Here is a 24249-nt window from a genome sequence, read left to right on the forward strand (position 1 = left end):
CAGGATATATTGGTCAGTAGATCTGATAACTGAGACTTTAAAAATTAGGCAATGAGTTTTATATGAATGATGAAATGATGGAAAGTTTTACATGAATGACAGACCACGTATTGTGAACTCACTCTGCCCACAATATATCCTTACCCTGTTATGCATCACATGTAATTGCAAGTGACTGGCCTTACTGGTCTGTAATAATAAGCAAAAGGAACTAGAAACTCAGATACAGTTACATCCTTATCAAAGTTACTCTAGTCAGCAAAGCTAAGACTTAGGTTCAACACAAGGCAGTGAATTTGATATTTTGGACACAGATGACATCTAAGAAGTAACAAATTAGAAGTTCTTTCATAGTAAAAGACTTCAGGTATTTCAGTTACAATTAATTTAACAAGACCTTATTAAGTTAATACACAGTCCAGTGAGGGTTTATCCACTAAAACTGGTCTATTTAGTTCTTTCCATACACCATATGTTAGAAGTGAAAATGATCTTCTTATGCCAGTGTCAAATTTAATATTCTTTCTGTCATTGTAGTTTTGTTTCCCATCATGGGAGTCAGAGTCAAGACTATTGGAGAAGTCAAATGTAGATTGCTGGAAAGAACAGTAAGACAAATGAGCCACTTATGGGACATTTTCAAGGCTAATGAGGCCAAGGAAGAAAGACTACGGCTTTTTGGGTTTTGATAGAAGTAGTTACTATCTGGCCCCTTATATTGCATTAAAAAGATATTCACTGCTAAGCACAGAATCGTAATGCTACCTAGGTATGCTAGGAAATATTTAGTAAAGACATTAATATTGTTGTTGTTCTTAATATATTTGGAGATCCCAGCCAAGTGGCTTCTTTGCTTAGTTTTATCCTCACAGTGTTTTATGAACACTTCTATCCCATTGGAAAGAAGACAAAGCTACAAAAAAAAAAGACAAATGCAGAAGAAACAATAAAAATAGTCCATATACAAACATGCCCTCATCATTTGGCCAGACTCCAGGTTATCTTTGTTGGGACCCTACAAAGCCATTTTATTAACAATGTAGTTAGACAATCTGAAGCAATCTGGGGGAATGTTGAAACAATCAAGGAAAAGTGTTTGGCACATAGTCAATTGTTAATTGTTTTACTGTGCTGGTAATGAGCTTCTACACGTGGTTCCTTTAACAATTTTACTTCCTGAGAAGCCTATGAGTGTTCATTCTCTTAAATATGAAATCACTCAAGTTTGATTATTTTCTTTGCTACTGAACTCATTCTCATGCATTTGTCCATGGATACCATGAGTAATTTTAGGTTCTGCCTAGATATAAACAAAAAAAGCCTCATTTTAAAAAACCTACCTTCACTCTTTCTAACAATATCTATTCTTTCTAACTATCTCTGTCTGAAAAACAGATGTGTTACCTTAACTGCACTTTGATGGGCAAATGCCTCTAAAAGACCGGGTTTCTAAGCAACCAAGCAGAGATTAAGACCAAGACAAAAGAAACAGTTCCTTACTTCAATTGTCACAGTAAAAAGGATTCCTTCATAATGCATTAATGCCCACGGAACTGGCATCGTATTTGATTTAATTTTCATACTCTATCATCAAAAACATTTCTTTTCAAATAACCATTTTTTTCTGGTTATTGTTTGACTTTTTTTCTTTCTCTTTTCTTTAAGCAATATATTACTAAGTTTAATGATCTTTAATTCACCCTAGTTTAAAAAGTAGTTTTTTAAAAATATTCTGTTCCAGTCATTGCTGTCTACTGTGTATGAACAGTATGTTCTGATAATCATATTCAGAACCATCATGGAAAAATGGAGAGTTTTTGCTGACAAGGCACTGTGTAACATTTATACAACTACAGGTATTATAAATACAGAGAAATCACAATCATTGTCAGTATCCCTCCTTTCCTTTACATGTTAAGGGTTTCTAAGAACTCACTATGACATAGTATAGGAAGATTATTGACAAACCTGGAAAGCACTTCAGATAGAAACACATCAGGAATGTTGACAACTGTTTATAACAAAACATCATTTTATGCCATTTGCTGCTAATTGGGTGACTTCAGAGTCATGAACCTGTTGATTCCTGAAGGATCACATGGATTAATCTGGACCATAGAAAGAATGCAGAACCTTACCTCCAAAATTGTGTATGTACTTAGGTGACATGAAATTTTGCATTCAGTAACTTTTGTTTAGAATATTGAATGCATTTTTAACAGAAGCAAAACAGAGTTTATTTCCTGGCAGCAAACAGAGTCAATTTATTCTAAGTATCCCATTAAACTACAATGACCATTGCTTCTTAGCAACTTCAGTTTTTACTGGAATTAAAAAAAAATATCTTATTGGAGAAACTGAATAGAGGAGTGTGACTTCTCAGTCACTGTTTCATTCAGCAGGAGATTAAATCTAGACCATGAGATGAACATCAGTGATTTTACAATAATACAGATCAGTAAAAGCTAGGGTAGGAGAAGACTATAGCAGAGGAACATAGAGAAGCAGAGAAGAGTAAATGGAGATCACTTGCATTCATTCCTTCATGAGGTTTAGTTTCTAAGGAGTATGGGGTGCAGAATCTCATTACTTTGGACCAGCTTGTTCAAGAAGAAAACGGAAGTGGGCAGAGATAATGGTAGTCACAGACTCGGAAGCAGAGAGTCAAATAGCAAATTCTGATCCCAGAAACACTAGTTAAAAGGAAAGCATTGAAGCAGGATTTTGCAAAGCTTGTAAGAAAGATGCAAAGCACCTTCAGAACATCTTTGATACGGACTGTATACTGTGGGAACTGTTCACATATGCAAAAGATGAAAGACAGCCAAGAAAACCAAGTCAAACAATCCATTATTTCAGCCTTGGAGAAAATGAGATTGAAAAGTTTGCGTCAATAGTTGGTACTGGAAGAACACATTGTTAGGGGAGGGTCTGAGAACGAGGGCACCTCATTATTGTGGACACAAAGGCAAAAATATCTTTCAGTTTCTGAATGAAGAAAACATATAAGTTGATACTGGCAGGAACTCAAGAATATTTCTAGTGTATTACATATGATATCAAGGCTATCAATATAATAATATGCATATATATATATTTCCTGTCCTGTGAACAGGTGTATATATTCTAACAAAAGCTGTACTGATCCCCATATTGTTCCACGGCATTGAGTAGTGTAAGAACACCTTTGGATCCCTAGCTGTCATCTCAGTTAAAGTCTGTTTATTCTGTTCAGATGAAGTAATTAATTTCTATTATTATCTTCTACTTTGATCTGGGGCCCATAGCTTGTGTACTCAAAGACATCTCAGTTCACAGATTTGTTCCTTATGGCTTCTATACCTTTGCTCTCTTTTGTCACTCATGCATTCACACCGAAGCTCTTTCTAAAGGCTGTTATAGACCATGTTGACATCCCCTCATCTTAACACCGGTGTATGTTTACTGTATCTTGATTATTTAGTTTGATGGATTTTTAAATCTAAATATGGCAAGTGACAACTGGTTGAAACCTTAGCCATTGAGTAGTATATTATAGGCTTCTGAGTCTTTTATATGCAGGCTTCTTTTGACATCACACCATTGAAGCAATCATGGCATCGTGTCATGACTGTTGAATGGGAACAAAGCTCTCCTTCTCCACTTAGCCTCTGTTGACTTCTAGGGATGTTGAGTGCATCCCTAGATGTCACAGTTCCTTGTAACTGCTGAGGGTAGGAATATGGATCTTATCAGATCTCTACTGATGCCATTTTGGCAGGTAGAGGGTGCTGTCTTATTATTATCCCTGATGTGTCAATGGTCACAAGGGTTGAGGTATGGAAACTGCCTCTTCACTGCTCAGTGGATATGAAGATGATGCCCCCCATGAGCCTATGGGTACCTGTGGGGTCCTGCCCCACCAGGAACTTAGGTCACCTGTGAAGAGGTGGCCTGGAACCAAGGAAAGGTAAGTGTGCACCACTTGCCCGTTCCCTAGTCTCCCTCTTACCAGGAGACAATCAGACACAGTGGGGAGTCCAGTCAAGCAAGAACTCCTTTATTGTTAGGCAGTAAGCCTCTCTTATAGCAAAAACCTCAGAACCCTAGGAGGGGGTGAAGGAACCAACCAATCATTTTAAAGGTCACCCTATTTACAAATTGTTTATGTACTGACATGATCTTAGTATTTTATCTCAGCACAAACAACCTGAGCTAACTTCCTTCCTCACCATTTGTCTCTAATCTCCATACAAACAATGCAAGCTAACTTCCTCTGGCACCATCTTTGCAGCTCATGTATGCCCCATAGGTACCACCCTCATGATTTGCTACTAAATTACATATTTCATGTTAGTAAATTGAACATATAGTTTAGGAGAGGAGACATTTTTCTCTTAGAATAATCTAGAAAACTGATCATTGTTTTGAATTTTGTGAAATAGGCAAAAAGTATGTGCAATTATCAGTAGTAACAGTTGTGGCCTTGTGTAGAGAAAGAGGTTGTCGGACACTCGGCAACTTTCTGAAGGCTTGATTACATATAGTTTCCAGGAACTTTTTAGGAGCTCTCCTGTCGAACAATAGGAAAAATACATCTATCTTCCCAGAAATATGAGTCTTAATGCAAAGCAGCTGAAAACTCAACAGAGCTTCAAGGACAAGTGAAGCTACAACAGAAGATCTAATGTGTGTCTTTAGGGTCTCCAAGGACAGGATGAGAAATTACCTTCCATATAAGAAACTTGCTAAAGAAGTAATTAAACTCCAAGCAAACCTTAATATCAATGAATATTAAAAACTATTCTTTTCTTAAAGCAACTTCTCTTCAAAGATCAATAATATTAGAACTTTGAAGTCAGGCTAGTCATTATTTTTAATTAAAAATAAAAGGTACAAATGAGCAACACTAGAAATGAGAGAGGCAGAATCACTACAAATTCCAAAGCAAGAAAACGCAAAGAGGCTATTATAAAGTAACTTTACACCGCACATTCAAATACATGGATACAATGCACCGATTCATTAAAAGAAGCTGCCTGCCAAAACTCATTTTACCGTCACGAAAAACTGACCTGCACTGTAGGGCACAGAGAAGTTGCCTTCTATCTCTCCAGAAAAATTTTAATCAGAAAAATCTCAAAAGTGGCTTTTTTGTTTGTTTGTTTGTTTGTTTGTTTGTTTGAGATACAGTTTCACTTTTAGCCCCAGAGTGCCAAGTGATTTATTATGTATCCCTGATCAGCGTTCCTTCCACCTACACCTTCTGATTGTTGGGGTTAAAAGTGGGAGCCACTATGCCTCACTCAGAATTTAACCATTGATTGATGTGAACTGCATGCAGTAAAAGTCTCTAAATAAATTGTTGAATATATAAAACCAGAATTTATTCAGCACCACCCTGTGGGTGCCTATAGCCAAGCCTATTGACTCTAGTTCTATCCCTAGGAACTGTATGGTGCAAAGAGAGAACTGAGTCCCAAAAGTCATCCATTGACATCCACAATATTTACCATAGCATACACACACACACACACACACACACACACACACACACACACACACACACACTATATATATATATAATATTTTTCAAAAAAAGGAATGGTTGTGGAAGCAGGGACAGAAGTAAAGCATCATAAAATAATATGCTGATATATTCAGCATTTATGGTTATTCATTAAATTGATCATGGTTATAGTTTTTGTTGTAAACATTATACATTTAAATGCACATGGTGTATTTCTTGTTACACCTCAACAAAACTTAAACAATCTATATTATTTACATGCAATCATGAATTTAGATATACATATCCCCTTACTACACCGTGGTGGTACTGAAACTAAGTAAAAGGGTACAGGGTTACATTGAAACAAGGCACTTTCAACTTAATGAAGCAACTAGATTTCTCACTCCCCAAACTCTTTGATTGGTATTACATGGATTTCTCCCTTTCTGTTTTACTTAGATTTCTCAGACCTGGTACTGAAGAATATAGTAATCACTAGTTATTTATATTTGAAAAAGTTTTTCAGGGAGATTCTATTCAATTTCACTTGTGGGATTGTTAACTAATTATTTTTATTTTGCTCTTTGACAATGTCATTCATTTGCATACTGAATATTAGTCATTTTCATTCTTATTACTCTAGATCATGCCTTCTCTCCCACTGAAATTCTTTCTTTCCAACAATTGCACTCCTACTTTGATCTTTTAATTTTTTTTTTTAAAACTCTAATACAGTAGTTCTCAATCTGTGGGTCATAACCCCTCTGGGAGTCATAGGACCCTTTCACAAGGTTCACCATTGGAAATATCATGTGTTTGCATTATGATTCATAACAGTAGAAAAATTATAGTTATGAAGTAGCAACTGAAATAATTTTATGGTTGAGGGCCAACCATAACTTGAGGAACTGTATTAAAGGGCCATGGCATTAGGACGGTTAATCTAAGATTAATGATATTTGTTTGTATGAGCATGAGTGAGAGGTTATTTGCTAGAACCTGGACAATATGTTGGTGCCTGCACCACTGAAGAATATGATGCCCTGTCCCCATGCACCCATTAACTTTCCTTAATCCCTCGGTGAAGGGTGAGGTTATCATGATTTCCCTCCTCTGTGCATGATGAGTGGTGACTATTCCAGTCTTGTGCGGAGAAACCCCAACCGTAGCAGCAACATCATGAGTACAATGTTCATGCCCTACGCAGAGGACACTGCTCTGCAGCATTCTACTCCAACCTTGGATTCTTTCTGTCTACTCCTATGGGACGTTTCCTCATCCATGGAGGAAGGGATAACAACATCCAGTTCAGGGCTCAGTATCCCACAGCCACTTTTTCTCTGTACCATAGCCAGATTTGCTTCTCTATATTAACACCATCCCTTAGGGAAAAGATGCTTCTGTGGTAAAGGCTGAGAGCAGCACAGATTTTACAAGGTTAGCATGGAGGTCCTAAGTCTTAGCAATCTCTTTAACTTGTTTTTTAAAAAAATATTTTTATCACAAAATTTTCTGGGTTTATCATGTTAATGTGAATTTATAAATCTTTAAGTGTCGTAAACATAAATGGTTTTCTTTTGAGGCTTTCAAAGTGAATACAAGTAGTATACAGTTTGAGGCAGTTATATTTAGGAAAACAATATTTGTAATGACAATTAATGGAAAGAGAGGTCATGAAATTGAAAAAGAAAAAGGAGGCAGTATACTGGGAGGGTTTAGAGAGAGAAATGGAAGGGGGAAATGATGTAATTATAATCTTCAAAAGAAAGAAAACAAAAGAAAAGAGCAAAAAATATGAGAAAACAACAATAGTTATATGTCTAGATGAGGAAGTGATTTTTGAGTTCGACGGACTAAAAATCATTTTATTAAGTCACATGCTATTTCTTTATTGTTGTAGAATATTATTTTAAGGTGTGTTACTTTTATTTATGTTGCATTTGTTTAACTCTGTGAAGCTGTGTGACTGTGCCTGTCCAAAACACCCAATGGTCTAATAAAGAGCTGAATGGCAAATAGCGAGGCAGGAGAAAGGATGGCAGGGATGGCAGGCAGAGAGAATAAATAGAAGGAGAAATCTGGGAAAGAGAGGAGAAGGAGGACTTCATTGGCTAGTCACCCAGCTAAACAGTGAGGCAGAGAATAAGAAGGAAAGAAAAGGTATACAGTAATAGAGAAAGATAAAAGCCTCAAGGTCAAAGGTAGACGGAATAGGTTAAGAAAAGCTGACTAGAAACAAGCCAAGCTAAGGCCGGGCATTCATAAGTAATAAAAATCCTCCATGTGATTTAATTGGGAGCTGGGTGGTGCCCCCCCAAAAAAGGAAAAACAAACAACAATGCTTTTTGCTACATAGACACATCCTAACATTTTCTTGAAATATTTTTATTATCTTTTGATCATAAATTTACAAATGTCATTGTCCTTGGTTCTTATCATAGTTGGCAAAACTTAGATATTTGCATGTTAAAAGCCCATAAAATATGAAAAATGAGATTATACATAAATTTATACAAAAAAATCATTCAAGTTTGATCTCCTATCACTTTTATCAAACATCACACTTGTCAAAAATAGTGAAGAAGTCATGGTGCTAGAAGCAAATACTTTAGGCAACATTAATGTATTCACCACTTAGCATTTGATTCCCCTACCTGGTAAAACACTGAAGTTCCACCACTTTTCAATCTTTCATATGAAACACAAAGTAACGAAAACTTGTAATAAAGGGTATGATAATTCTGTCCAACTTCCTCCCCAAAGCAGAGCAAACTCTAGAGGTGTGTGCAGAAACTGGACCTGCCATGGGAGGGAAGGATGACTAGAATATGATTTCAAGAAATAAAGGAGTTGGGGAGGGTGCCACTAACCTCTGGGGGTAGAATTTACTAATCCCTGACAAGGGTGCTGAGAGGGAATTGTCGGTCTCTTCCCCCTAGGTCCCAGAGTGATGATACTAGGGATTCATAAGAATCCCTAGTTCCAGGGACATGTTCCAGGGACACTTCCATCTTTTGGACTGGTACACAAAGAATTCCCAATAGTCTAGAATTGTAAGTTAATCAGAAATACAGATATCCTTCCAGGATAAAATTAGTTTCTAGATATCTTTTATTTTTTTCCGGTTTTTCGAGATGGAGTTTTTCTGTATAGTTTTGGAGCCTGTCCTAGCTCTAGCTCTCGCTCTGTATACCAGGCTGGCCTCGAACTCACTGAGATCCACCTGACTCTGCCTCCCGAGTGCTGGGATTAAAGGCGTGTGCCACCACTGCCCAGCTTTAGTTTCTAGATATCTTATTACTGAAAAGGAGAAATGGAGATCCAGAATGGCTAGTGCCCAAGGTCACTAATAATCAAAAATCACTTTATATAAAAAAAAAAATCAGATCGTCTTAGGTCCCACTAGATTCTGTAAATATTTTCAAATATATCTTGGGCACATGCTAAAGCAAACAATAAAAAACCCTGATGTGTGTGGAGGCAAAAAAGAGCCACGAGCCACCAGAATGAATAAAATAATTACATTTGTGGGGGCTCTGGATGTTACAGTGACCGTGCACAGATTTTTAAAATAGCTCAAGAATTCATCATTTCTGTAACAGATGAAATCTGAAATCAAAGAAGGACAGGCAGATTTAACAAGGACAAAAAAGTTCTAGAACTGAAAAATAAAATTAATAAACTTAGGACCTCACAAGATCAACAGCTCACCATGAAAAGATTAGTCAGGAGTTAATGAAGGGCAATTTCAGAATCACACTTGAAGTAAAAGAATGAAACAATGTATTTTCCTTATTTATTTGTAGTCTGTTTCTACCCACTGTAATATAGTCTTCAGGTTCCATGATTTCAACTTGCTGACTGTTTTTCCCTGGTGCTGGCAAATTTCTTAGCACGTAGTCCATAATCAATAGATATTTATTGGACAAAAATACATTTGTTTGGAACAATTCCTTTTCATCATTATTATTTCCACAACAGTTTTGACAGAGTATGTACAGACTATATATGGTTGACTACACTAAATAACATTCAATAATAATGGCCAACTAGTGAGGGAAATGACAAGTTATTAGTAATGGGAAAAAGAGAATTTTTTAATAAAAGATGATTGTAAGGATTCCATATGCACATATGCACACACACACACACACACACACACACACACACACACACACACACACACATAATGTAAGCTAATAAATCCTCTAGAATTGTGATCTTCACCAGAAGCATGACTAATACACTGGGCAGACAGCTTGTCACGTGTGTTTCTATCCTGTAAGGGTAGGGTGACTTGTAACATTCCAATTTCTACACACTACGTCGTAGATATTTTAAGGAAAGACAACAAAAAAAAAACCCTCTGATACTCATAAATACCCCCAGAAACATTTTGAGATACTACTGTGAGATAGTACTTATTTTGGTTAAAGAATTACTTTCTGAACAGGACATGGTGCTTTAGCCAAAAGTAAAATCTGTTAAGTCTTGACTGCATTAAAATTTAAGAAATCTTGCTCATCAAAAAGCATCATTAAGAGAGTGAAGAGGCAGCTTCAGGGGAGAAAAAACAGTTACAGCTACAGAACCAGCATAGAATCCAAAATCAGATTTTGTAAAAATGCAATACAAATGACAGAGATAAAAAAAATGGTCGGGAGTATTTGAACAATGAAAATATGCAATAGCCAAGAATATAAAAAGATTTCCAGCATTATTACTAAATGGGAGGATGTAAATACACACATATATATATATAAAATGACAAGGTGGGAAAACTTAACAAAAGAAATAGTGAACTATGACTGAGAGGAAGGTCTGGTGAAGTACTCCCTAGAAATGAATGGATAGTAAACCTTTTAAGGCAGTGCCTGCTGTGTGGGTTTCTGTCTCAAGCACTGAGTTGTGCTTCTGTGCACCCAAATCAGCCATTGGCAGGGAAAAATACACAAGTATGGCTGTGTTCACAAATGTCATTTAAAAAATGTAATTGGCTCACTGATTTTGGTTAGTGAGCCACGCTTGGTAGACTTCTGATAGAGAGCACCAGAATGCTTACAAGATGGCCTGTAGGAGTGCGAATTTGTACAATAAATTCAGAAATGATTTGTTATCTTACAGTTGTATCACATACAAGGGGATGGCTATTCTTCATTAACTTGATAAGACTGAGAATCACCTAGAAGCACACACATACATACAAGCATATTTATAAGGATACTTCCTGAGAGAACTAATATAGTGGACAATATTTGCACTAAGTGTAGGCTGAAACACACTAGGCTGGGGTGTCTTCATAAAAAAAAAAAAAGATGCAGAAGGAAGGAGGTAGCTTACCCCTGCAGCCTGTCTCCCTGCTCCCTCCCTCCCTTTCTCTGTCCTCCTTTCCGTTTTCATCCTCTCCTTCCCTCCTTCCTTGTTCCCATGCTATGAGCTACTCTCCTTTCCCTTCCCACAAGGATGGACTGAAATCTCTGTAACCAAGACCACAAATAAATTATTATCTAAGTTATTTTGCTCAGGTATTTTGTCCTAATGACACAAAAACTAAGACATATTTCTTCTCAGTAATTTCATTCTTAGATTACGGACTCCTCAGAAATGCTTTTGGGAGACAGGCAACAGTGATTTGTGGGCATTAGTTTTCGTAATGAGATAATAGTATTACCTCTTATAACATTGGCAGCAAAGGGGATACATTTACTATAATGTGCTAAAATGAAATACTTTGGAGCAAAAAAAACAAAAAAGAAGGGACCAATGGCTCAAATAATTATAATGATGTGAAAGAGGCTAGGCAAACCTACTTATGTATGTTTTTCAAGTATAATTATTAGCCACACTATAATGTTCGACTAATTCTTGTTCAGTTTATAAGAAATACAAGTGAAAGAAAATAAATATTGTCATAAAATTCAGGAAACTGGCATCATGACTGGAGAAAGTGTATGGAAAAATCTGATACTCTACTATGTATTCTTTTTTTTTAAATAACTTTTTTCATTTTTTTTTTACAATCTGGCTGCAGTTTCGCACCCCCACTACATTCTTCGCCCCTTCCCTCACCCTCTGCTGTTCCCACCCATTTATGAGCCTGATTGGGTTGACCTAAAACTTGTTTTGTTTTGTACATTTTCTCATTTGGGCTTCAGGAATACACTTTATGATGAGGTAATTTATTTATTTATTTATTTATTTATTTATTTGAGACAAGGTTTCTCTGTATAGCTTTGCACCTTTCCTTGAACTCGATATGTAGACCAGGCTGGCCTCAAACTCACAGAGATCTGCCTGCCTCTGCCTCCCGAGTGCTGGGATTAAAGGCGTGTGTCACCACCACACAGCACGAGATATTTTTTTTTTAACTTACTAAAATGTTGATATGTCTTTCTTTTATAAGGAAAGAGAAATAGATACGGATATCCATGTAAGGTAGATGCAGAAATACAAATTTGGATACTTTATTATGGACAAGAATTTTGAGTACTGCAGCCAAGGTCTCATTCATGGCATGCTTAGTAATTCTCTTCTCTTGTGAATGCATCAAAACACAAAGAGAAATTTACAAATAGAATATGCATTCCCATTTTTTTCTATCATTATAAAATATTTTGGTCAATGTTTGAAGGAATTATTGTTTCTGTGTTCAATATATTTTATACCACTGAGTGCATACATCTTTCTAGTATACTGGTTTCCAACCCTCACTGCATATTACAATGAACAATTAAACCAAAAAAAATTGTTGTTTGAATCTAGCTCAATTAATTAAATCCATTTCTCTTGAGGTATGGCTGGGGCATTAAAAAAAACCCTGAGGATGGTGTTATGTGCAGGATGTTCGAGAACCACTGACCTATCTGACATCCCTCAGAAGTTTGTATAATTAAGGTAGAAATGGCTCACCTGCCTCAGTATAATGATTTAGGTAGAAATATGTAACAGCCCAAACAAATGGAACTGCCCTCATATAATCTCTGTTTTTAATACAATTCTGAGAATACCAGTTTTCAAATATCACAAATTTCAAACATTTTTCTTTCTCCTTTCTGAATATTCCAAATCGACTCATGAAAATAGTGAAAAGGAAAGGTGACTTCATGGATCCACACACCAGCAATTTCTTCTGCAGCTGTTCCTCAGCATCCTGTGATTTAAATGAACTCAGCTCACAGCTTAGTTATGAAAATGCACAGTTTTGTTGCTATTGTTTGTTTGTTTTCAAAATGGAAACTTTCCCATTAATTGTAAATTAAAAATTGTTCAATATCTACTGCTTTTCCTTATTTTTCCACCTTTGTTTCATAAAGAAACCCTTTGTGTTGGTTGCATTTAGGCATACACAATGGGAGCCATACCTTGACAAAAATGAGCAGTACATTTCTGGAATCCTATGCTTGTCTGCCTCTTGGCATCCAACTTAAACCTGTGCTCTACCCCATGAAAAGCTGCATCCTGTTGGACTCATGAGATGTCTCACCCAACAGGAACTGTAGCTTCACAATATGACCTACTTACTACTGTCAACTTCTCTGAAATCCCTAAACCCTTAATTTTTAGACAATTTATTTTTTATTATTATGCATGTTTTTGCACATTGAAAAGTAAAATATTATAAGCTAAAACAAAAATTAAAACATTGGAGTTGGACAAGATAAACAAACAGAAGGAAAAGAGCCCAAGAGAAGGCCCAAGAATCAGAGCCCCACTCCTTCACATATTCAGGAATATCATAAAAATACTAAACTGGAAGCCATAAAACACACCTAGAGGACCTGGTGTAGATCCATGCAGATCCTGTGAATGCTGCCTCAATCTCTGTGACTTCATGTGAGCGTTGCTCATATTGAGTTAGAAGACCTGGTTTTTTTGTGTGTGTGTTCTCCATGCACTGACTGGTTCTTGCACTCTTTCTGCCTTCTCTTCCAAGGGGTTCTCTGACCCCTGAGGGGAGGAATCTGGGAGAGACATCCCACTGAGGGCTGCATGTTGAAGATCTCTCACCCCCTGCATAATGTCTGGTTGTGGGTTTCTGTATTTGTTTCCAGCCTGCTGCTGCATGAGGAAGCTTCTCTGATGGTGGCTGAGCAAGACACTGACCTATGAATATAGCAGAATGCTATTTTGAGTAATTTTATTGCTGTGGATTTTGTTTGCAGTGGTATTTGGTTTTGCCCTAGGTCCTTGGGCTCTCTAGTCTCTGATTCTTGGTCACTCAAGCAGTGCCAGGTATGGGTTTCACCTTGTGGAGCGGGCCTAAGTCAAATCAGGTTATGTTGGGTTACTCCCAAAAGATTTGTGTTATCCTTGCACTAGCAGGTCTTGAAGGCAGGACACTATTGTAGATCAAAGAGTTTGTGACTGGCTTGGTCTTTGCTTTCCCATTTTAGTAGTGCCATGAGTACTTCCCCGTACTGAAGTCACTAGAACATAAGGCTAAGGCTCTATGCAGGCACTAGCTCAATTTCTCCAAGTTCCGCGAGTTGTCCAAATGTAGTCTTCCTCAATGGGGGCTTTCAATATCCTTGGCAACAGCTAGGATTATTTGGGAATTTCCTTAGGAACCCTTTGGCCAATAACTCAATTAGATGTAACACGATCCTGGTACTGGAAGCTTCATTTGATGGCAAGAGAAGTCCAGTTGGGGCCCTGTCTCCCCCAATTATTTGGTGATTTCATTTAGATCGCCTTTGTAGACTTAGATGTTTTTAGAAATATTTATTGTATTTGGTTTCCCTACTACCAAATTTTAGCTTTCTGTCACTGTATCCCATACCTCAGCTCCTTCTTCCCTCCTGCTCCCCACTTTATCCTCCCATTCAAACCCCACATCCAACCATATTGTTTCCCTTTCCTAATGAGATATGTGTCCCTCACCAGTCCCTTTTAACTTAAAACATAATTTCATTTTCCCCTTCTCTTTTTTCCTTGCAGCCCTTCCCGGGTCCTCTCTCTCCAATCCCTATCCTGTTCTCACCTACTCTCAAATTGGTCACACTTTTCTTTCACTATTATTGTTATTACTACTCATTTGTGTATATGTGTGCACAAATATATACATACAACCCTCTGAGTTCATTTTTGTTTGTGTATATATGGTTTTAGACCTGACCACTTTGTATTGGATAACCAATAAGAGGCCTCATCTCTTACTTCTCAATGAATCTGTAGATTTAGTACACATTGAGATCATCCAATAATTCAAATATTTAACCTTTAACCCTCAGGGAATCTGAAACAGCTACATGACTCCTTGCCATCCAGAGAGTAGTGACTTTCTATTAAAAATAAGCATGTTACAAAACAATATCACATATTCAAAGTAAAAAAAAAAGGTTGGCAGTAGTTTTCTGAAATTTGAAAAAAAATTCAGATAGTTTTCAAATGTCTTTATTTCAGAAGCATCAGTTCCACAGATTTAAAAACTTATTGAAATAGAAAGTCAGCTAATTATGTTTCAAATAATGAATGGCTAAGGAAAATGGTTCACATATATACACATATATATGTATATATTATATATGCAATAAATATATAATAACTAATATATTATAATTTCATATATTTACATACTAATGACTATATATATAGTAAAAGTAATATGTATATAGTAATTGTAAAATATATATTACAATTTCATATATTTACATACTGATGACTCTAACCTCCTATCTCTCTACCCACTCCTGTCCACTCTTCTAACTCCTCATATAGCTCTCTTGGGAGTACAGGACCATTAGTTTTTGTTTTGGTTTTGTGGTTCTTCAAGGCTAACCAAGTCTATCTGTGTGAACCTAGGTTTGGAGCTATGTTTTGGAGCCTGGTGGGCTCAGGAAGGAATACATAACTTTGAGAATCTCCCAGAATCTATTGCTAGCCAGAGTCAAAGGGTGCAGCCCTATGAGCATCTCCTTCTTCCCTGACTTATGGCTGATAGGGCTTGACTTGTGTTGGCTCAGCATAGGGAACAACAGTTGATTTGAGCTAATGAATACAGCAACTGTATCAAAGTCTAGGAAGTGGCATGGCCTTCCACAATCTTTCACCTTATCTTACAGCACTTAAGTTTCACCCCCATATCTTTTGCAATATATTTTATTTTCTCCTTTTTTTTTGTTCTTGGGAGTCAATTAGTAGGCTTAGTGTTTTTTTCCTTCTATCCATTATAATTTGTAATGCCCTAATCCAGGTTCACAACATCTTGAAGTCTACACAATGTGAATTTGCCTTGCAAAAGAATTTTTCAAGCCACTTCTTGCTTTAATCATCATAATCCAGTTACATGCTCAAAATCCTTAAATTTCTTCCCAAATCCAATAGAGGAGTACTGTGGTGATGTATTGTGTCCACCAATATACTGTGTCTCCCAACAAAAGTTAGCTGAGGATCAGGGGAAAAAGTCACCCACTATAGCAAGCAAAAGTCATGCAATGTTAGCACACGCCTTTAATCCAAACACTTGGGAGGCAGGGATCTGTCTGGATCTCTGTGAGTTCTAGGCCACACTGGGTACAGAGCCAGGCATGGTGGCACATGCCTTAAATTCCAACATTAGTTAACCATGGAGGTCTGGATGTCTGTACAGATAGAAAGAAAGTGAAAGAGCTGGGCAGGAAGAGGAAGTGATGTAGCTGGACAGAGAGAGCAAATCAGATGGCAGAACAGCAAGGCATACAGGGGTGGGTAGACAGGAAGTTGCTCTCTTTTGGAAGCTGTGGAGTTGGTGAGGTAAGGTTAGCTGTGACTTTCCCTATTTCCCTGATCTCTCAGGTTTTCACCCGTATATCTGGCTCTGTGTTTTTTATTTAATAAAACTGTTTAGGAATTTGTCTACCAGTACAAATATTGAAGATGTAAATATGTACTTCCACACTGGATCCCCATAAACCCATTGTAGCTTCTGTTCTGTGGTAGCCTTCATTATCACCTCTGCCAGATCAAGCCCCTGTTCCTGCCTGATTTCTTCTATATATTTAAGATTTGTAAATTTCAGGCAGATACAACCCTGTCATTTACAGTGTACGATGAGGGACTATTGGGTCTGATGGTAAATGGAAACCCATCTTTTTGTTTGTTTTTCAGTACCATGTTTCTCTGTGTAGCCCTGGCTGTCGTGGAACTCACTCTGTAGATCAGGATGGCCCTGAACACAGAGATCTGCCTGCCTCTACCTCCCTAGTGCTGGGATTAAAGGCATGTGTCACTGTACACAGCTGAGAACTCATCTTTCAATGACCAATGGAATTTGGAATTGACTTCAAGTAGCTTTACCATAAATTTCTCATAAAAAATTGAATCATAATGAATCATGATGATCTGTTTTTAGATATAATTTAGTTGTTTATTCTCCCATCTAAACTAATATTCTTTTTAAAGAATAAATCAAAGAGGTTTTAAATTCTAAATCTGCCACTTTAAAAAAATATAGACTGGAGCATCATTAATTTTCCAGCTTTTTCTGTACACTTGTATACCTGATCTTTTTATGTGAAGTGGGAGACAAAATTCACAATAAAATATTTCAAATGTATAAAACTCAAGCTTTTCTATTCTTTCACTCAAATCTCAAGGTCTTATGATATATACTACACTATGCATTTGCTCAAGTCATTTCTTTTAATATGTGGCTCTAATGCTGACATGATCGTAATAAGTAACCTGTCTCTACCTCAGTTTCTGAATCCATAAACTACGCACAATGGTTGCATTGATTACTGAATAAGATGATGCTTAACAACTATCTGCTATTGTTCAGAATCATAGTATCATTATAATATCATTGTTACTCTTAAGAATCATTATTTGGTAATTACCATATGTCATAAAAATGCTTTACAAAAAGTAAATGATTTTACACACACACACACACACACACACACACACACACACACACATATATTATTAAACTACAGTGTAGTTTAAATTCTAAGTTGATTCACTTGAACAACATTTCAAAGGAGTTATACAATAATATAAATATTAAAACCATCACTGTAATGATTTTTATTGCACATATTAACTATTCTATTTAATAATAAGTCATAATTATCCTAGGTATATAAATAGAAAGCTGAGGTTTGTTTTCACTTTTTTAAAACTTCTAGAGTCTCAGGCAGTATTGTGACTATGGTCTACTGAACTTTCTCTAGACAAGGGCATTAAACTATTCTAGCACACATTTCAGAGTTTTTACACAACATATAAAAACACAAAGTACTAGGTTCCTGTGCCAAGTTGACACTCACATCTATCCATAAAGATTAATGATGTATGACTGCCTTAAAGTTAAAAATAAATTAAAAATTTTTGAATTCATTTTTTTCTATCTAGATTTTCCATTTCTTTTGTGAGAGATGCCAGCATGCTCATCAGAGGTGAGCAACTTTCTGTGTTATTTTTGAACCCGCTTAATCCTCCCACACATAATTCTAATTCAGCAGCCTGTCTGATAGTTATTCTTTCATTTCTGTCTCTTCCGATTCTTAACGATCTCTGGCCTGAATCGCTGAAACATACTCTCTCTTAGCAGAGGCTCCCAGACCTTCTTCCATCTAATTAAGGAAAAATGACATGATTGAAGTCACAGTTAAGTTTCTCAACTGTATTTCATTAAAATGCTTCCCTTTAGATCTCACCACAAGTCAACTACACCTTTCCTCAAATCCAGATAGCAAGCATTTCCCAAATCTCATGGCATTCAATTGCATCTTCTTTTCTCATTCCCCAACATTCCCTTTGTTCTACAAATTATTCATATTTTTGGATTACCTTTATATTTCTCACATTCCATTTTAATAGTCACACATCATTAGATAGGAAGTTTTTGTGTGACTGACAAGTACTTCTAAGTTCCTATATTGAATAAGGCAGTTTTAGATTGTAAATCAATCGTGCTTTTCTCTCAGAGTATATTGCACTCGCAAATCAAAAGGGCCAGGGAAGTTACCCTAGATTATATGCTCCTGAGAAAACGGTTTCTTTCTGTTTTATTTGCTACTGTAACTCCTAAATGAGCCCAGTTACTCAATGAATGTACATGGATGTTAGTAAATGAGTAATGACAGAATATATTTTTGCATGATTAAATGATACTTATTATAGAGATATCCTTCAAATTCAGGACAGTATTCTCAGTATGGAATGGAACTATTTTCCTGTGATGCAATACATCAACTATTTATATAAACACGTCTACATCCCATACATACATTTCCTTTTTATATAAGAATGTAATAAAGAACAGAGTAAAACTAAAAGAAAATCACTGACTTTTTTTTCTTTAACTTGTAAGTGGATTGAACATAAGGGCTAAGGGAAGAGTCTAATTCTACAACCCTACATGTCACATACTAATGTACACAGAAAAGGTGTTTACCATTTCAAGTCAGCTAACACTAGGGACACATGGGAATCCAAACTTTATTATCTAAAACAGTTTTCTCTTTTAGAAACTTAGAATACAACAGCATTACAAGTTTATTATGCTTGAGGTGAATTTGTAAGTCAAAGTTGGAAATACCTTATTAGAATTAAATAAATTATAAAAAGTCCAGTTTCTAGCTGTAACTCAAATATAAGTTATCTGCTAAACAAAAGGAGAAAAGTCTTTATTACATATGTAAAATTCAATAAATGGTATAATTTCACAGCATTTTCTGCCTTGAGTTTTAATTACGTATTGGAGAGGAAGCTAGACTGTTATTGGTGGGAACAGAACCCAACCTGCATAGCAAATGGGAACACCTCCAAATTTTAAGCACAAAACTATTCTTCAGGGTAGCATAACATCTTCTCTAGTGACTTTGTATTATTTTATGACTTACTGTTTTTCCATTTTTGTCACATGCTGAAGACGCCATATAAATTATTTTAACATTAGTTTACTGAAATGCCTTATTCTAGATTTCCAGGAATAGATCAGAAAGACTGATGTTCTGAAAACTGAAGGTCAAACTACGACTTTTCTTCCGCATTCAGGCAAGGTTCTGGCCAGAGAAACCTTACTGAGAGGTCAAACATTGTGCTTTTGGGATGTGATCATCTATCCATGTCTGCCTTCCTATCACCTATCTATCTACCTACCTGCCTATCTACCCTCTATACATCAGTCATATGTTTATCATATAGCTACCTATCTTTCTGTCTTCTATTCCTTCTGCTTTTCTGGAGAGACCGACTAATTCAGGGATGTCGGTGATTTGGAGGTCATGCTTTATTTGTATCTTTCCTATCATAATGTAATGCTACTATGGAAACATAAGAAGTGAATCAATTGGTAAGTGGTGCTTATAAAACTCCCTTCACAGATTATAGAAACATAAAAACTCAGGAGAGGTATAACTTGTGATTTTATAGATAATCTCATGGGAACTTATTTCTTCAAATGATTTATTCAAACTCACTTGTGAAGAATTATGGATTATTTGTTTTTAAAAGGGAGGGGAGAAAGAAATTTATATAACATATATCTGGTCTTGAAATTAGACAATATAAGTGCTATTCCCAAAACATAATGGCTAGTTCTCTGTGGTTCTTTCATATGTTGAGAATTCCCCTGGATTACATATAACTTTATGAACCAGACAACACCTGAATTTTTAAATACAGAAAATCTGGGCCTGAATTATTCCCTTGTTACCCATATTTTGTCTAACCTCAGTCAACTGACTTTATCTCCTTTGGACTTGGTATCCTCACATATAGAGTTTTATGGTGATGATTATATGAAATGATAAAATCTTCCAAGTGATAGAAAATGGCAAATATAATATGGTTCTTAATGTTGTGAAATAACCACATTTGCAGAATATGCATGCGCATGTGCCTGAAACTATGCTTCAAGATGTAACTTAGAATTTTTGGGTGTAAAGAATTCGGAGTTGGGGTGGAGGCTAGAGATGCACCTTCCCCACAGTGTGTATAAGTATCTGGCATTTCATAATGATTCTTTCTTTTAACTCCTTTAACAGGATGCTTTACAACTGTCACTCCTTATTTCAGTAATGTTCTGTTATTTTTGCCTGAATTTTATAAAATAACCTGTAACTTTACAGAGGATGTTGATTTGCATAAATCATGAAACTAGCAAGTAGCTTAGTCAAGATTGTAAACCAGTTCTCTTGTTTTTGATTATTCCCACCACCTCTTTACAATGGCCCAGTCTTCTTAATATATAAATCACAATACATGAGACAATTCCCACACTGAAGTAAAGAATTCTATTAGGAGCATGAAGAATTATTCTCATTAGCTTATGGTTCCACCTCATGTACTGAACCAGTGTATAACAGTGATGCTAATGAATATCAACGCAGTTTTTAGTTAAAAGTTAATTTCATACACCTTGATTATTTAAGTCCTCCCTACTGCTCAAGTAAGTCTGACTAAACCAATTTTTTTTGTTTAAATTTTACTTTAGCTCCTAAACCTTCTACACCCACAGATTTTATTTGTATATTGACAACCTGACAGAATGTAAAATTCAAATGAAAAGAGACATGTGTTTGACTGTGAAGAAAGTAAAGGGATGGGAAAACATTGGAAACATGATCTTAGACCTGAGAACCTACACTGTCTCCAATGACATCACTAGCATTCTACGGAATAATTTGATTTCTATCAGTACGGTAACTTTTGAATTGTTCTACCCTTTAAAATTAATAGAAGACAGACTTATTTCTTCTATCTTAAATATGATTTTACATATTTTGGAAACAGAGCCATGAAGTGGCCTGCTGTGGTGAGTATGCTTTGATGGCTTTTTCAATGATGGACACAGTCAGAAATTCTTCTCTAACTATTGCGACATCTTCTATAGGAAAAGGAATCTTCCGACTTTGGCATAATTGAAAATTAACCTCCACTTTTTTTATGTTTCGAATTCATAATGGTAATTTCTGAACAACTTAGTTTTCTACCTGTACTAAAATATAATGGAGAAATTGTAAGCATCTCCAAAGGGTATTTGCTACATTGGCAAAGACTAATAACGTATTTTATAAACATATTTTTGCTGGTACTAGATAATACAATGAAACAGTAGAGGTTACTTTAGCAGTTATTTTAGAAATTCAGTTGTTCTAACTCCAACATAATAACTCAAAAATAATTTGAAAGATAATAGATACCAAATTTTTCATCTCTTTTAGAACTTTCCAACTCAGGGAAAGGATAGCAACAAGTATGTTTTAAAATAACACGTAAATACCATTCAAAGAATAGATGCACCCATGGGTTGAGGAATGTTTATTCAAGAGTGTCATACCATAAGATCCTGCTTCCATGGTGTGGTCTGCACATGTATGCTAACTCTACGGTACTTGTACAATGATGGAATTAACTAATAACTCATTTCTGAGGATCTTTGCTATTGTTTAGCAGTGCATGACTATACATTGTCCTGGCTCTGTCTATATGGACAATCAAGACGTTTCATAAACACTTTATTTGTCAAAAAAAGAAGTGGGCAATTTGTTTCATCTTGGTATTATAGTTTCACAGAAGCCATCAAAAATTAATTATGAGTAACCAAACTCTAATATTCAGGTAGGATTGAAGAGGTGATAAGATCATAAAAAGTTGAAGCCTTGACTGTGCTCATGCTTACATAAAAATTATTTATAAAGACACTCAGTATTTTCCTTGGTCATTGAATATCCTTGGAAAACAACTGAAACTAAAAACTCAGAATCCCACTTGACATTCTTAATGAACAATATTTAACTTGATACTTTTCAGTCATAGGAGAGTCTTACCTAATGTGAAGTGCTTTCTGTGTTTTGGTTGGAATTTGAAGGGGGCAGAATCAGCAGTGATTTCAGTAAGGCTGCAGCTCCTGTGACTGCAGAGAGACATGTTCCCAACGATTTGAAGCCTCTCATTTACTAAACAAATATTTGTTGAGTAGCTACTCTGTGTCAGGCCTTGGTGAACAAGACAAACAGAGTCCTGGACTTTAAAAGGTCACATCATGCCAAATTGCCATTGACACATTAAGAAAACAAAAGGCCAGGAGGACAGAGTGATTACCGATACCTGCTGACCCCTTCTCCCATACATACAAACAGCACAACACCAGGTGACAGGTAAATGTGTGACAAGAATAATTTCCTGAACGTCAGATCTCACCATAGGCTCTTCAGGACTTGGAGCTTCAGAGAATTCTATTCAGAGAGCATTCATGTTTGCATAGTTTCATCCTCGATAGCACAGCTTTTGCTAGCTACTGTGTACTTATTGCTCATCAATGCATGATGTAGCTTGGTGCCGGGGTTTCAGAACAGCTATTCATCTCATGGAAAGCAAAGCTAGGAAGGCAACATTTCCTTCCAACATGCTACGGCATGTAGGAAGAAGGTTTATTGAAAATGTTCAAGCAATCCCAGAAATGTGGTCTTTTAATATTCAGAAACTTCCTGCTTTTACTTTTATAAGTCTCCTTTAGAGCTGGCAATGGCCATTTGCTAATTCTACTGGTTGTTAGGAGATCCCAGTAGTAGATCTAGGATCACCTCTTCTTTACCTTGCAGACTTAAGTGCTCAATGACTAATTCTCATGTTTTCCATGGCCGTGGTTGCTCTCCTTAGTGCGCAGATGGGCAACTGAGGCTAACAGACAAGAAAATCACAGGCTTCTGGGAAAGCTCCTGATGGACTCTACTGTATGTGCTTCATTTGAAAATCATGCAAATCTGTTTTGAGGTCATTATTTCTTAGAGTTCATGTTTACCTAATCATGGGACCACAGATGCTTTCCTGTCTGTATGGGGAAACATTCATCTGCAAATGGTATATGTCTCCTACCGGAGAAAAAGTCTGTCCAATGAAAATACTCATATTCAGACAGCTTATTAAATACAAAAGCTTCCCTTCCACTACTAATACTGTTAACCAAGAAAAATGTTCCAATTCAGCGAATTTGTTTCACAGCCAATATTCATTTGTTTGCATCGGTCTAATTGAACGAATATTTAAATTCTTTCCAAGTGGTCAGTAAACATCCAAGTTACTTGAGTTCTGTCCCACCTCAAGTAAAGAATTTGCTGGACTCTTCTTTTTCAGGCCTCTGTAAGAATAAGCTCGTGGAAGTTAATTCTCCACCTACTCACCTCTGTGTTTTTGATAGTAGAGTTTTTGTAGGAAATGACTAGAAAAAAATTATTTCACCCGGGTGGCAAAGATAAGACAAAACTACACATTTGAAGAGCACTGGGATACCTAGCAGGGCTATTGTCATTGTTCTTACAGCCATACTGTCACGTGATCCTAAGTTTTTAATAACTAAAATGGTAAAAGATGGGAAAATAGTCAGGCTTGGTGTCATAGACCTGGGAACCCAGATACATAAGAGGCTGAGATTGGCATATAAGGACAACATGGGCTACATATTAACTCCAGTCCAGTCAAGGCAGAGAGCAAGATGCTATCTCAAAACACAAAATGACAAAGAGCTGGGGATGTAGGTCAGTAGGTCAGTGATAGAGGTCTAGCCTAGGATGCACCTAAAAGTCCTGGGCTCAATCCTCAGTTTCACAACAAAACCAGGGGTGTAGTAAGGAGGCAGAAGCTAAATGCAGTTTGTAGATGGCCCACAGGATGGATCTTTTTAATCATCATTACCATAATATCATGTGAAAACAGTAGCCAGAATTTCAACATATGTATTATTTTCCCCCATTTTTGAAATTAAAATTTTTTAAGTTTTTGTTTTTGTATTGACTGGCTCAAAAAACTTACTTGAATATATTAACTGATTC

The 24249-nt window shown here is 36.3% G+C and overlaps 1 protein-coding gene across 4 annotated transcripts in view; it reads right to left on the reverse strand.

Moving 5' to 3' along the window:
* The window catches only part of Nkain2 (sodium/potassium transporting ATPase interacting 2), a 1070529-nt gene that overhangs the window by 458501 nt on the left and 587779 nt on the right, over positions 1 to 24249 (reverse strand). The window lies entirely within an intron of this gene.

The sequence above is a fragment of the Peromyscus californicus genome, unplaced genomic scaffold (genome assembly GCF_007827085.1).
Source record: "Peromyscus californicus insignis strain IS unplaced genomic scaffold, ASM782708v3 Scaffold_22__1_contigs__length_63687245, whole genome shotgun sequence".
NCBI lineage: Eukaryota > Metazoa > Chordata > Mammalia > Rodentia > Cricetidae > Peromyscus > Peromyscus californicus.